The 15890-nt window shown below is 39.5% G+C and overlaps 1 long non-coding RNA gene across 1 annotated transcript in view; it reads right to left on the bottom strand.

The window, feature by feature from the left end:
• The window catches only part of LOC142604211 (uncharacterized), a 61873-nt gene extending 46679 nt beyond the window's left edge, over positions 1-15194 (bottom strand). Inside the window, exon 1 of the long non-coding RNA XR_012838098.1 lies at positions 15083-15194. This is a non-coding gene — a long non-coding RNA (uncharacterized LOC142604211). The remainder of the gene's footprint in view (positions 1-15082) is intronic.
• Between the last annotated feature and the right edge of the window lie 696 nt (positions 15195-15890).

Below are 15890 nucleotides of genomic sequence, written 5' to 3'. Positions count from 1 at the left end.
TCACTTAAATATTTTTGTTCTGCTTTTTAACAAATGGCAATGTTGCCAAGAAAAATTCTACTTCAGACGATATTTTTCTTTTAGTAAGAAAGAAGCCTCTTACAGCAGAAATATCTGATTATTAGTTACTAAAGACAACATCTGAGGGTATTTATTTCCAAACAACTGGACTCAAACCAGACTCCCTCCTTCCCAAAATATGGATATCTCACCCAAATGTGAAACTTCTGATGAGTGGCTTTAAACTTGACTCAAATGCATAACTTTTATTATTTGTAGATGTCTGGGGGTTTAATGTACAGAACATTCGATTAGATTAAAATGGGATCTACTTAGTAATAATCATACCCTAGGGAAAATGGAGACTGAAGGTAATGAATGGAATGAAATGATATCTGGTTAAGAGTACAGTAATAATTAAATTATTAGGAACAATTTGCAACTTGCTATTTTACATGAGAAAACCCCACCCACTCTGTGTTAATGCAACCATCTACAGTCAGGAAATGGATAAATTGATGTTTTATATGTAATTTTAGCTTAGGTCTCCATCTCAAGTGCTTTAATACACAGACTTTAATTGCACAATCACATTCTTTCCTGCTTTCCATAGCAGGCTTATGTGATACATAACTATTTTCTACTGTAACGCTTGATGAGTCATTACTGTAGAAGAAACGGAGCATGTTTGTGAGCATGTGTATTTAATGGCCCTATAGTCAAGTCGAGAAAATTCTCTCTTCCTGTAATGTCCTTTTATGGAATTCAGGACAACAGAACAAAAGCTTATGAGAGGGAGGAAGGATGATCCCATAGGTATGGTGCCATACTCAGCCTCGAGGACTTGAATTCAATCTAAAATCCAGTCCATTCAGCCACTGGTGCCCTGCTGTAACCTGAGTTAAGGCACTTAAGGTGAAGTTTTGCAACATGGATGCTTTCTTTTAGCTTTTTCAACAAGTGGCAGTATTACCAAGGAAAGGTCAGCTTCAGAAAATAATTATATCTTATTAAGTAAAGAACCTCCTTATGTAATAGAAATAGCCCCACTTCAGGCATATTTTTTGCTTCAAGATGCCACCACCTCTCTTGCCCTCATCCTGGCTATTTTTGAACCCTTTACATTGGCAGAAAATGAATCAGCAAGCAACAAGAGTATGTTTCTATCAGCTTAGAGAGCAGAACCACCTGCACTCATCAGCATGTGAGATGAATGCCAGTGCCAGCCCAAGGGAAGCAAAGAGATGATCTTTTGGCAGCAGCAAGCTACCAGATGACCAACTTTGGTACCCCAATTTGACTCTCTAAGCCTCATGTCACCCCCTGTCAACATAAGTATGACAGCATTCATTACTTTGTGGGGATGTTCTGACACACCAAGGGTTACAAGGCACTCAGTACGAATACAAGGGCTTTATATAAGCAGTGGGCAAATCCGTTTACTGCAGCAATAACATATCTTATTCTACAGAGGCAGAGTTTGTACATAAGTGTCTTCAAAGGGAAACTCACCTCTTTGGTAAAATACCTTATTATGACATAGCTGGTGTTCTGTGTCCATGCAGTTTTGCTAGGAAGATCCAGAAGAGTTAGCATTCATAAGAAGGGAGACCCTTACACATGTAGCGCTGCTCAGGGTTTAATTTTCAGAGATAACGAGCACCTCTGACTACAGAATTTGGTGCCAGGAAAGTCAGCATCAATTTGTACACGTTGTGCTGAAGACCTCCTCAGCTAGCACCACCTTAAGTATATCCTCCTTCCTCCCCACAAAAGTCATCCTGGCATTTAGCATTTGTGGTGCAGCAAAGCAGACGCTCTCCTGCTCTGTAACCTCATATGTTACGCTGATTGCTCTCATCTGAGATCTGCTCACCAGCTGCTCCTGGTGCAGGAGGGCCCTAGGGAGGAGGCACAAGGCTCCACAGCGTGTCCATGGTAAGCGCTGCACCAAGGTCTGGGCTTCTTCATATCAAGTGAGATCCTCCACTCCTGTGCAGCTGGAAGTGCCCCCAGTATCCTGTAGCACCCAGGTTATCAGCTGCAGAGGGACAAAATAGCTGAGCTGTGCAAAGACTACGGCAAACCAGGCAGAAATAACTCAATGCGCGCCAGTGTGAGCCTCAGGCTGAGCAGTGGTTTGGATGACAGTAGGAGCCCTGCACATGGTGATTACTAGCTGCCAGCAGGACCCTGTGACTGCAAATGCTCCAATACTCTAGCCTGAGGGATTTTTTATTTAAAATGTATGGAGGAATTGCATGGGAGTACAGGACTGGTGAGTGTTTATGAGTTTGAGACACCTCTATGTAAGAACCAGTTCCCCTTACTCAAGCCACTTGCTGGTGTGAGGACAGCGTTGTGTAACTCCAGCCTGTGTTACTCTCTCACAGACCTTGTATGACAAGTCAGGCCAGTGGGATTTAGTGACCTGGCAGGCATGCTGGACCTTTAATCATCTGTCTCTGTATCACATCTGTGACAAACTGGATGTGGAGGTCCCCCGCCTGGAAGTGTTCAAGGCCAGGTTGGATGAGGCTTTGGGCAACCTGGTCTAGTGGAGGGTGTCCCTGCCCATGGCAGGGGGGTTGGAACTAGATGATCTTTAAGGTCCCTTCCAACCCAAACCATTCTGTGATTCTATGAAATTGTCAGACCTGAACTGTGTTATCAGCAGGACTAGAAGATGAAGTATATGGGAGAGGAGAAGGAGGATGTGAGGGATGTAATGGCGGAATCTGCATGGGAAAGGTATGTTTTTCAAGGTTAGGAAGATCTGAATTCAGGTTGACCTAGAAGATAAAGGAGGAATTGAGCATGGCTTTCCTCAAGGCAAAGGAAATGTTGAATAAAGACAGTAAAAGTCTCCTTGAAGGTAAAAGAGAAGACCAAAAGTTTTTTCCTCTCTAAAGTAAATTGATGACTGTTTGACTGTAGCCAACAGGAGTGATTCCTAGGTCTTGTTGGGGAGCAAGGACTAACACGGGGTGGATCAGGGACGGTACCTTTTCTACTAGTCATGGGCTAGATTTGCCATTCTTTTGTGGACTACTTTGCTTATTGTGTTGGTTCAGGCAAGTCTTTTTCCTATTTTCCAGTTACTTTAAATCATCATCACCTCACCCTGTGCCTGAAGTATGTACTATACACGTCCTTAGTGTTAGAATACAGAAACTTCTCTATTTGAAAGGGATTCAAATTTTTTCCTTTCATTCAATATACCAAATTTATGTCATGAAGTGACAACTGCTAACATTTTGGCCACATACAACTTTTAAACATTTTAAAAGAATTTTTACTCTTCAGCAAAAGCTCTGATTGTACTCTGGAAAGTTTAAAGTATAGTGATATTGTTAAAATAAGATAAAATAAAACCCAAAACCTAAAGAATAGGGACATGAAAACTATTTTTAGTCTGGAAAAACTTGCTTTCTCCCCGTAGATAAAATGTGCAAAATTAATTCTGTGAATTGGGATGTTCTGCACTTTACTCCATAGTGCCTTTACTGGCACTACCTTTATAAATGCATAGTCTCTCTACTATGCTTGTTGTACTATCATTACCAATTAGTAATAGAAGTCCAGCAACCTTCTGGTCAGAGAGCAAATGGGTGGTGGGGGAACAGCTATACCCTGGAAGCTTTTCACAGTTCGTTTGGAGTTCAGCCTCCACAAGGCACCACAAATGTTGCATACTGCTTTCTGTTTCGCTGAGGCCAAACTGCAGTCTCTAGGCTTTCATTAGTTATTTTTCAGTTTAATGGTGAAAATGTGGAACTGATGATGGTGGCTGAGTGTGGGCGGAGTCTCCATAAACTTCCCTTCAGAGCTCAGCTGAGGTTCCTCTCCCGACCCACATTAGCCTCAGCGTTGCACAACTTGGGGTCTCCTGAGGAGAAATTGCAGATCATGCCAAACTGCAGACAGTATAATGGCAAGGTGGGGAAATACTAATTAGGTGTCAGGTTGAGACCACCAGTCTTATTTAACTGTGAGGTCAAGCTGACTGAAACTTTGCTTCCAAGCTAGATAGGGACAAACTGTTTTGTGAGCAACATTTCTGATAAAGTCGTCTTTTTCTTCTGTTTACACACAGGAAACAGACTAAAACTCTCAGAAATGTGCGCTTAGTTGTTAGTTGAACCATTTTTGTTTGTGACCACAGAGGCATGAGTAAGGGCTGGACTATCTGTTTTAATTTGTACTGTCAGCTCCCCCCCCCCCACAAAACATGATCAGATCCAAAAGTTAATTTTGTCTGTCTTTTTAAGTTCCGGTAAAAAAAAAAAAAAAAAAAAAAATCATTTGGAGAGCATTTGTGTCCACCCAGAGTTACAGGGCATTTTGATCTTAACTCTTTGGCAGGACCAGATTGCAGTATGTGCAGGTTGGTCTCACAAGCACACTCTATACCAACTTTTATGGCCCAGAAACAAGCCTGTCAGTTCCTGCTGGCGTATCTTTGTGTTTCTTGGGCATATCCCTGAAGGGTCTAATACTGTGCTTCTCCACTCCAACTGCAGCCTTTGAAGAACAAAAATTTGTTTCAGCGACAGAACCTCTCCTGCAGCTGCTCTGGGGATGGGTTTCTCATTAAACACACCAGAACGACCTCGTGTAACGCGGCCCATGAAGACCACACTAGAGACAACATCCAATTAGAAGCCCTATATGCCCAAACAAAGAAACATACTTCTTTGCATAATGGGAGTGACAGGGGGACTGCACAGGGCCATAAATTTGAAAAATCAAACAAGAAGAATATTGTTTTCTTCTTCTCTCTCTTTTTTAAAGACTTTCTCTCAAGGGGACAGGAAACCAGTTTAATTCCTATGATATAATACTGCCTAAACTGGCCATGGTTCAGCTCCTAGTAGTGACAGCACTGTAATGCTATGCCTTTTTTCTGAGCTAGGCTTGTCTGACTTCAACTTTCGCCTCAAAGATACTGAATGTTTAAAAGGGAAACAAATGATGTAGTTTACATTAGACAAGTGTACTAATGTTCTAATTCTAAACTATAATAAATGAAAGAATCAGAGAAAGAAGAACAGTCATGTTAACCTCTGACAACCAGGTAATGGATGACTTCTCTTTCATAATACATGAAACCTCGATACAAGAAGGCAGAGAGACTGTGCCTGTTAGTAACATGTGACACCACAGAGGCCTTGAAAGATTTCTTCCTTCCAGGAGAGTGAAGAAATCCTTAAGCAGTTATTTTTCTGTCTTAAGTCCAAATGCTACTCAATTCAAAATTTAAAAAAGTTACCACGTAGTCTGACTTAGAGGATGTATCTCTGGCATTTGAGAAATGGGACTATCTCATAACAGAGACAAGTAGTTGTTTTCCTCATGAAATAGCCACAGGAAGAAAACTTAAGGCTATTTTCCAGATCTTGCCAAAAAATGAATTTTCATTAAAATAAAATTGTCTTCAGACTCAGTTGTTGCTTTGTTGTGGAACACACCACAGGGAATAAAGAAAGATTGCTTGCTTAGCTTTGCCATATGGAGGTAAAAGGGATCCCAACCTTGATGCATTTTCCTTGACTTTGCTTCTTTTCAATTTCAACCAATGACTGTCGGTTGCATCTATGAAGTAGAATCAATTTTACTAAAGCAACAAATGCCAAGGAAATATGTTTTTTCTTTTTCATCTAGTTATATGTTTACCATATATTTTCAGCACGTTTTAGAAAACTGTTACAGGAAAATTAGTAAAAGCTAGCTGGAATCCTTAGATTTCCAGGCAAATAAGCTTTCCAAACTTACAAATGTAACTTAATTAAAAAGCCCATGCCCACAGAGAAAGGTAAATTATGCTATGAGGCATTATCTGTGTAGATGTCTACTTATAGTGCACTGTAAGCTTCTATCATTATCATCTTTTATATGCCCTTTAGACTAGATTGTTTGCTCCAGTAGTGTAACTACTGGTTTATTGCCTAAAAAAGATGCTTTGTGTTTTCATTTTCTCTCAGGCTCGTGCTCTCTCTCTATATATATATATAAAAATATATTTAATGGTTGTGATGCTTCCTGCTTCCATTTGGAAATCCCTGGTGGTTAGGTGGTTTTTTTTTTAATTTTTAGCCTTGGTAGAAAAGTCCAGTTTTTTAAAATTAGTGATCTAGGGTATGATTATTTGAAAAAGGAATACAAACCACTTTCCAATATACAGACTTTAGAGTTTTCATTTTATTCTGTTTTCCACTCTGCTCAGTCATCTTTTCTTTACTAGAATGATTCTGTTCCTTGAAAGAGGAAGAAAAATTACTCTGTTGACACCTAAACAAAGGTGTGGTATCTATTTGCCATTTTAGAATTGTAATTAAAAAAAAATCTTGAAGTTTATGGTTTTAGAATTGTAAACAGATAACGAAATATGTCTTGCCCTCTGCTAAGAAAATTCATGTCAAATTCAACATTGAAAAGAACACATTAAAACCAGAGACATTTCTAATTTATTCTTGTGTTTGCAGCTTTTAGAGGAGCAATATTATTCCCTAGACTATGTGCCTTGCTTTCTAAACCAGCTGTACTCCAGATCACAAAACCAGAGAAACTAGTCAGAATTTCTTCCCCAGTTAAAAAGAAATCAGGGAAAAATCATGTAAATTCCTGCTTTTTTATTTCTTTCACTTTTTGGTTGAAAAAAGGAAAAGGTATGGACCTCTTGTTTTTCACTAAATGCTAGTATTTTTCTATGGTGAGCAAGTGGAAGCTTTCTGCGAATGCTTGTTGAATGAAAAATGGAAAAATAATTTTCCTTGGAAATCTGAAAATTTATGGCCAGTTATGTAGCAACTTTTACCATGACACATGCATCCTCTTTGATTTAGAGACTCCCTCCTGACAGAATGGTAACTCAGCATCTTTTTAGCTATGCTGCATCCTCCCAGCTACTGTACACCATATTTTACATTGCTTAGGTTCACCAGGTCTCCATACACCACTACCCTCAGTCAATGCAGAAGGATTCTTGGGACTGGCCTTAGGACAGTGGCATTTGGGAGATCTCAGTTATGCAGGGTATTCACAAATGTATGTAGTGCCACTCACTGACTGCTACAAAGGGCCTATTTTTTAAACTGTCAAAGAGACACTTGTGGCATTGCAGAAACCAGAGAAAAGCTGTCAATTCTATTACTAAATTGACATTCCACACATGCTACTTTCTGATGACAGTCCATAATAAAGTTGCCCTATTTCTTTGCCCTCTATTCATGTCACTACCTAAAGTTTTTTCTTGCATCTCCCTCAGACACTGACTGATAGAGCATCAGACATGTAAGCTCAACAAGAGGTCGTCATTGTGGTGCAATGACAGACATTTATAACACCTGAAAAAAAAGAGGGGACGAAGGTCTTAAAGCACCCTTGGTACGCTAGGCTATTACAATGCATGGAGCAAGGACAGTGACATCTCCCAGGGTATTGTCAATCAAGGAGTACTGAGACAAAGACAGACAACAGGGACCATTGTAATCCCATTGGAGGGAAAAGGGGAAAAAAAAGCATAACAAGGCTTTGTCTTGGTCCTCAGAATACAGACACATCTGTGTGTTTCTCTAACTAGCTAACAGGATAACATGGGTTGATCTGACCCTAATGGGAATTGATACAAATTGGATGCTAATTCCATTGTGTCTAGTTCTCCAGTGAGGCCATCCATGCCGACTGGCCTTCCCAGGAAAAGGAGCTCCTACTTTCCATGCTTGTTTGTTTTTAGACTTGTCTAAAAGATATAGGTTGCAGAAGACTGGGTTTCCCAGGTAAGCTGTCCCACCATGCTTCCTGCTGGGAAGCTTCTGTGAAGACAAGAAGACAACAGAGTAGCTAGCACTTCCCCTCAGGGGTGTCTTGTTCAGTAAGAGCCTGTGATTGACAGCTGTTAAGAAGAATGACAAGATATTTTACATCTGTTTAGTGTCTTGACTGTCACCCATTCCTTCCCACACTGGCTATTGTCATTCTTCCTATATCCAGGAATCCTACTGCTGCCAATGCAAATGTCAGACCACTGTGGAGCTATAGTGCCATGCAGCATACATTATACAAGAAATGAAAAGTGGATCAGGGTCATTGCATAGGGGAATGCAATGATTCCAAAGTATGTTCGTTATTCCAGACCTAAGATTTTGGACCAATAATTGGACCACCAGCTATTCTGTTGCGCATATCAAATTGGAGAGTAAATCGAACACACATGGAGTTTTTTCACATTTTTTCTTTTCCTTATTATTTACTTTGCAGCAAGCCTTAAGCCTTCCTCCAGTGATGGCGCATGAATAATGCAGCACATCTACAGCACTTATCATGCATAAAAACTCATACTTCTCCATTCTTAAAGCATTCACAGAAGAATCATTAGGGGCTTTGGATTTTCATGGTCTCTTTATTCACATTGAATTTGCTAACTATTAAACAGTGCTTTTTGTGGCCTGAGAGAAACAGCATATAAAATAGGGTATAAAGAAAACCATACACTCATTTTGGAGAAACCAGATAATTTTATCATATGACTTCAAATACCAGTTACGACAGATGAAACTGAAGTACGTACTGCAAGGAGAATGTTTTGTCCAATTAATAAGGGCACTGGGTTTTTTTGCTCTAAATCTGGCCCAAAAACTGCAAATAAAGAAAAGGAACAAAGCTCACAATGCAAAACCATAAATGACCTGCCCAATGAAGACTATCCAAACCAGAAGAGATGTATAACTGCTTAAAATAAACAACAATTATAATGAACCCATTCAATCCTCATCACTCTTCAACCCACTCCAAGTCAAAAGACTGTGTAAATTATGAGGTCTGCAGCATGCCTGGAATGTTAACAAATCCAGGCTCTGGAGCAGTGGTGGCAAGTGAACTTCAGAGTGAAGGATCCTTTGCAGGATTTTAGTCAGCTTCAGAAGTACCATCATCCTTCAGCTAAAAACATCTCAAGCCATTTTAAGCAAATCTAAATTCAGCTCACCGTTTTTCCATAGGCAGAGCAAACTGCAGAGCAGCAGTGTGCTACATTCTTGGTGCAAAATTCTAACGCATAAGAGGAGCACAGCACTTCCAAATTGTCTTTGGGTCACATGCATCCTTAAGCTCAAGCTAGAAATGGTCTGGATAACACCTCCAAAATCTTCCTGATATCTTTTTCAACTCAAGGAGACATGTCAATTGTTTACTTCAGGAGCTAATAACAGAATTACATGTGACAAAGCCACTGGGATTCTACATCCATGTTAGTCGACTATGGGAGACTAACATGGACTAATCACATGAGATGGAGTCTAATTTCCTAGACTGGTGAACTAAAAAGTGTGTACCTGGAAATTAAAAGGGATGTAAAAGTCTATGAGCATAACTGAAATACAGCATCTTCAAAGAAGAAATTCAACTCAGGTGGTGAACCTTATGTATCAGATGTTACGTACCAGTCAGCAGAGAAAGGGACTTTTCTACTCATCTCAGTCTCTTTCATTCTTTGTGAGTGACATTCTTTGGGAAGGGAAGAAAAACAATGGAAATTTGTACTCCTTCTTTTTCCTATGGCTTGTAATACTTGCTCTCCCATATTTTCTCACTTCCCTAGCGCCACTGGGACAGCCGGTGAAAACAAAGTCCTTGAGTACATGTGCAATGGGCACTCAATAGGTCTCTTAGTCCACGTATCATTGATAGAACTGCTACTGAACACCCATTTCCTATAAGCCACTAAAATACAGTCATCCAGGCTCCAATTGCTGGTTGGAACTCTATTCAATAATTAAAATCTGCAATAATCAAATCTACTGATTTGATAACAAAAATTCAATGTAAATGCTTCCAGACCTGCAGCCTAGTCAGATCTCAGCATAAACGATACTGTACAGCCTTACAGTCTTAATATATTTTCATCGCTGCACCTCCTAAATAAGTTGAAGATGAGTTCTTCCGAATATTCTTTTAAAATATAATGATGGAGAAGTAGTGAAAGGAGGCAGGTTTTGCATTTTGCTCTCTAACCCCTGAGGTCCACAGAGAAAACTTTGGCTCTGGTTTTATTCCTCCGGCAGACAGCTTTATTTTTCCTGTAGAACATAGCTGTTGGCATAACAGAGGAACAGGAGGCTGGCAAAATGGCATGAAACAAATAGTCTAGATCTTTTCCAAGCTGTTCCTGCTGCCACTACATAACTAAGAGCTTAATAAAATGTGCTACCAAGATGCAAACATCTTGCACGCATTCAAGCATTTTCTTTATTAACTTAAGTGATAAACCTGCCCATTCAATGCACATGTTCAAATACTAGCAATCTTGACCATCTGAGCCAAAATCTAATATAAAAAAAACAAAGTGATTTTCAGATGATGATGATAACATCCAACATACTCTTTCTCTGGTTCAAAAATGAGAAGATGGAACAAGATTCCTACAATCTGCTGGTTCACAAGAGAGAAGAAACTATTGTGTGGGTTTGAACTCTGGTGTGTTGCCTTTAAGCATTTGGTGGTACTCACTACTGCTTAAGAAGATATTTAGAATTCCAACATGAAAGGTCTGTTTCATATTTTAAGCCCAATAAATCTCGATCACAGCTCTCAATTGAGACAGCAGTCTGGCAAAACTACATGGACAGCAGACACTTTACTGTGGCTCTTTCTCCCCACTCAGCCTCTCCCTCCCCCACCTCCCCCAAATTGAAGTTTATTGTTGCCAGAAAAAACAAGAAACAGCATATCTGAAACTTAATCTTCCTTAAATTTGCAGAGCAAGCCTACAGAGAAGATTAACCATATAAACTGGGCATATTTTATTATTCCTCTCAGGATACGCGTCATGCTTTTCCCCCACCCGGTGTTTTCTGTTCTTATTGATTATCGAGTTTCACCCCTCAACAAATCCAGTCTTAGCAGAGGTAGTACTGAGTTTGGTGGTTTGTGGGTTTTTTCCTCCTTTTCAATACACCTTTCCCATGAAAATAAAATTAGTTTGATGCAGCTGCTGCTGTGGAGATATTGTTGACAGAGGAATACACTGGGAGCAAACAGCAACCTATTTGATACCTAATTTAAACCTATCAGTTACAGTGCAGTCAACAAAGGTGTTAAGAAGCACTTCTTTTCAGTATACTTCAGAAAATTATCTTACTATGGTTTTCAATTGGCCCAAGAAGCAGACAGCTATAATGTCCATCTCCTTGCCCACCAACACTCATCCAGCAAGGATATTGCTGTAGCTAGCTGAAGAATAGCTGGGTGGTACCATACAGTTTTTACCTGTTTTAATCTTTTTTGACACCAAAGCCTACTTAGGCATGATCTAGAGCCTGATGAAGCCTGTGGAAACCCTCTGGTAACCTCAGAGGGTTTTGGGTAATGGGTAGATCTATTGGCTTGGTTTAATGTCATTACTTATCAGCACTTGATGCTCTTCCTGGTGATTATCACTTAGGACTTCAACAGAAAGGATGTGAGTATACTCTTTGAGGTATTGATGTTCCCTTGTTCTCACTGGAGGGGTCTTCCTCAGAAGAGCTGTCACTGTGATTACAAGCAAAATGTGACAGCAGAGTATGTCAGCAGATTGATGAAGATGTTTCATTTCTGACAAGAGAATGTTAGCATTTAGTTATGCAGATGTCTGCAGTTCTTAGGCAGGGAAAATGCAGACTGACACATCTGAAACATAAGTGTAAATGAGCATGCTTGCAGACAAAGTTGGAAACACAATTGAAGCCAGACTGAATACTTAATATTATTACTGTTCATAGATTCACTGCTGCTTAAGTGAGAAAGGACAGCAATGAGCAACTCATCACGTGCTTGGAATAACAGAGGATACAGGTTTGCATCACCTAATTCCTAAATCAACCCTGTAACTTTTCATTGACTGAGACCATCTCCGTAGGCAAGCCTTAGTTTCAATACCCTCAAAGATGAATTATCTATCAGAGATAAGGTATTACTACAACTAAAAGCAGTAACATCTTGTGTAAGCATGTGTATGACTGAACAGTTTTAGTTTTGGCAGAAAAAAAATGGCAGAATAACTACCACTTTAATTTTTGGCTCTGCTTTACCATACTCATATGGCATACGTGAGAACATGTGTGAGTCCAAAAGAATAGGAAGAAAAGCAAACCTAAATCCAAGTAAATAAGCTTGATCCATTTTGTGCTCCAAACTTCCTACAGATCTGGAGGCAGAACTTCAGTTTTATTTGCATGACTGATTTCACAGTATAGTATGTGACAAAAACTCCTGATATCCCTGATTTTGGCAATTTTATAAGGCAATCTATTTGTACTTAGAGAATAATTACAGAGGCCAGTTAGAAAGTCTGTTCTGAATGTTAATAGAAGGCCCTTATTCTGGAAAAGGACCCTATTCACAGCAGCTCTTTAGTTCATGCTTACGTCACACTGAAGCTAATGCACTGAAGAGCAGTTCTCATAGTAAAAGAGAATTGAGCACAAGGCTTCACCCAGAAATTATACCTTGGGCATTAATACAAATGTAGAAAAGGAAATGCTGGAAGTATTTTGAAGTAAGAGAAACTAGTTGATGCCGAGAACTTGGCCCCTACACAGCTCTACCTGGGCAATTCCAGTGTCATGAAGGGATTATAGAGGGAGCTCAGCTCACCACCTGAAGGTTAATTTTGTAACACACAAAGGAGTTACAGAAAGGAGTAACTCTGTATGCAGAGTGTGAAGAAGTGGTCTGCCTTCCACCTAGCCTGATTCTTCATGTTCTTCAAGTTCCCTGGGAATAGAGACTTGGGGGGAGGTGGTGTGGAACAGGGAAAATTATGCATAAATTGAGTAAAATCTCCAAACAGATTATGGTGATCAGATTTCTTTCCATCAATGACTAAAAGAACCCTTTTGGTTTGTTCTGGGGTTTGGGCTTTGGTTCTAATTTGGTTTTAATTGAATATGTTGTTCTCAGTTTTGTAGTTCCACACCCAAGAACTTCAGCCCTTTCACTTTATGGCAAATGTCCCTACAGGCCAACGCAAGGGTAAAATCTGCTAAAATCAGTGTCTCTCCTCCATCCCTGACACGACTCCATGCAATTTCATATTAAAAGCAATGCAAGGCCACCTTTCATACAGTATCTTTTTTCTTCCTGGAGAAATGCTTTAGTCATGTTATGGTAGCAGGATTTTCTTTTTCTTTTGAAGGCAGAAGAGAATGGAAGATGACTATGGAAATGGTAGTCTTTCCATGAATAGTTTTAATGGAAATAGTCTACTCCTACATACTTTGGTTGCCAACACAATTTTTCTTTTAACCATCTGATAAAAAGAAGGGGGGGGGGGGGGGCATTCCTCTGAGCAGGAAAAACAAACCCTGAAGAACTTTATTTTCTGAGCAGCAGCATTCAGAAGTCTCTCAAATGACATTCTTTATAAAACTGTTACTGTATCACAGGCCAGATTAAAGTGAATTTACTAAGTCCTAGTTCTCCTTAGATCTAAATCTGTCTTTAGCTGACCTTCCTGATTTAATCCAGATCATAAGCATGCTCAACATCCTTTCCTATATATTTGGTAGAAGTGACTGAAATGGAATGCAGTATCAGAACTGCCCTTATTTGTAATTTATCTAGGAGGTGTTCCTATAAATGATAAGCATAGTTCTCTTTTTTTTTTTTTTTTGTTATGCTTTTATGAAAGGCTCATCTAACCCACTGATATCCTGAATAGGTGTTCCATTATAACAGACATGGTGTTTTTGCTATTGTAATACTGTGGATTTTTTCTGCAAAAGGTATTAAGTTTTTGAACTTAAAACTACTAAGGGAAAAAAGAGAAAACTCAAAGAACTAAAAGAGAAACAGCTCTTTTCTCTGGGTTTGTTTTTCTTTTTTAATGGAATCATCTATATTTAGATGCCATTGGTCAAAATACACTCTTTATTCCTAGACCTTGCCTAGCTTAAATTTTAATGCCATTAAGTGCCTTGTCCTCTGAATCTGAGGGTCAAGTAAGCAAGACCTAGTGAAATATAGTGTTAAGACATGACAAACTGTATTGTTATTTGCTGCACTATTTCCACTATCTAGAAGAGATTTGCTAGGTCTACTTCCAGTGTCCAGACCTTGCAGGCCGAAAATCCTTCAGGAAAAAAAAAGGTTTCTGTGTATCCTTTAATTCAGTATTCCATCACATTTATGACTCTAGGGCAACAAAGTGGAGATTTCAAAAGACATGGAAGAAACAAGACTTAAAAAGAACAGGATGAACTCCAAGCAGACATTGCTAAAAGCCAAATCCTGCATGTGATGTCCTTAAAGTTCAGCCTTTAAGAAATATACTGTTTACAGATTAGTTACCAGTGCTATGGTACTGACATCATAGAATTAAGCCTTTCCAAATGATGAGGAACGACCCACCTCCCAGAAGGTGCTGAAAAGTTTTGTACCAAGTACAACTCAAATTAGAGATGACCTATAGAAACAGAGAGAAGGATATGACTTAGCAGAGCAGTTTGAATGCTTAATATTCATTAATCCATTTAAATATGTATTCTAATCAAGGATGATCATAACAATTTTTCCCAGACTACATGTAATTTTCTGTCATTATGATAATGGTCTGAGTGTCTTTGTATCGGACTAAAAGAATATCTCTATTTAAGCTTGTGTTTAAATGACTGTTGGAAGTGTCGTTCTCAGTCGGCAGGCTACAGCACCAAAGTTAATGTTTGTCGAGCACTGTATTTGAACTCTGCTGTGAACTATTTGATCAAGAGTTTCTAACACACAGTTTAGCTTGGGTAGTTTTCAAAAAGGCAGTCCTTGTCCTTACTGAATATGAAAGGCAAAGCAGACCTTTTCTACCAAGACTCATTCTGCTACCAGAGAGCTGCAGCATCCTCCTGATTCTGAGTGCCCAGGAACGCCTGGGTATGGTTTATAGCAAAAGATTTATTGCTTCCAGCTGGGAAAAACAAGAAAGGAGTTATTCCTAATGTAATTTTCTATATTGTGTGCAGCTCAGATATTAAGTATATCCATGATAGACAGACAACACCTAACATAAGAATAAATGTCCCCACTTACAATGAGATGTAATATTTCCACTTACATCCAACGCTGACGTAAATTGAAATAAAGGTATAGCTTCAATCCATTGTTCACAAAGAAGAATAAGGTGCACATTGTATAAGAGAAAAACAAGCGTATTACTGATGGCAGGAGCTCTGTGACCCGACCTTCAGATTTGAACATACAGCCTACCTTGACACCATAAGCATTCTTGGAGCGGGCAGCAGCTGTGCCTAAATAACTGCAATTTGCTACGACACTGGAAGATAGAAAACATGAAAAGCTCTTCAGAAAACATCCTTAGTACCATGCCATTAAAATTGTTTATCAGTTAGCGAGTCAAGAAATTAGGGCACTAAAAAGATGGCTGTGGTGGAGGACCAGAGAACACAAGTCTATTTCTGAAGCTCAGGAACCAGCAAGCACGTTTTCCTTTAAGCATGTGACCTTGTTTTATCTCTCTCCTTTCTACCTGTAATTTACTTCCTAGCAAAAGAATAATCTTCTTTCTCAGCAGATCTAACCTTGTCCCAGTGTCTGCCCTCAGTCTTCTTTCTTCTGCTCCTTACACACCTGTTTCATGTCTTTTTCTTCAGCTTGTATCTACTTCTGTCTGTGCAGCCCACCAAACCCCACGTTCACTTGGTGGTTTTGTTCCAAGTGAGGGACAGAGCGAGCCCATTCACTAGGAGTGCTCATGGCCGAGCCGAGATGTCCTGTATTAACTTTCTATACTTAGTGCAGTAAATGTAGATGGTCACATTTTTTCAATCAAAACATTTTTCATCAAAAAGAAAAGGCCTCTCCTGAAATGGATACTTTCTGAGACCTTGTGTTTTTTTCAGGTT

Source organism: Balearica regulorum, chromosome 1, assembly GCF_011004875.1.
Source record: "Balearica regulorum gibbericeps isolate bBalReg1 chromosome 1, bBalReg1.pri, whole genome shotgun sequence".
NCBI classification, from domain to species: Eukaryota; Metazoa; Chordata; class Aves; order Gruiformes; family Gruidae; genus Balearica; species Balearica regulorum.
This window is presented reverse-complemented; position numbering and strand designations above follow the sequence as displayed.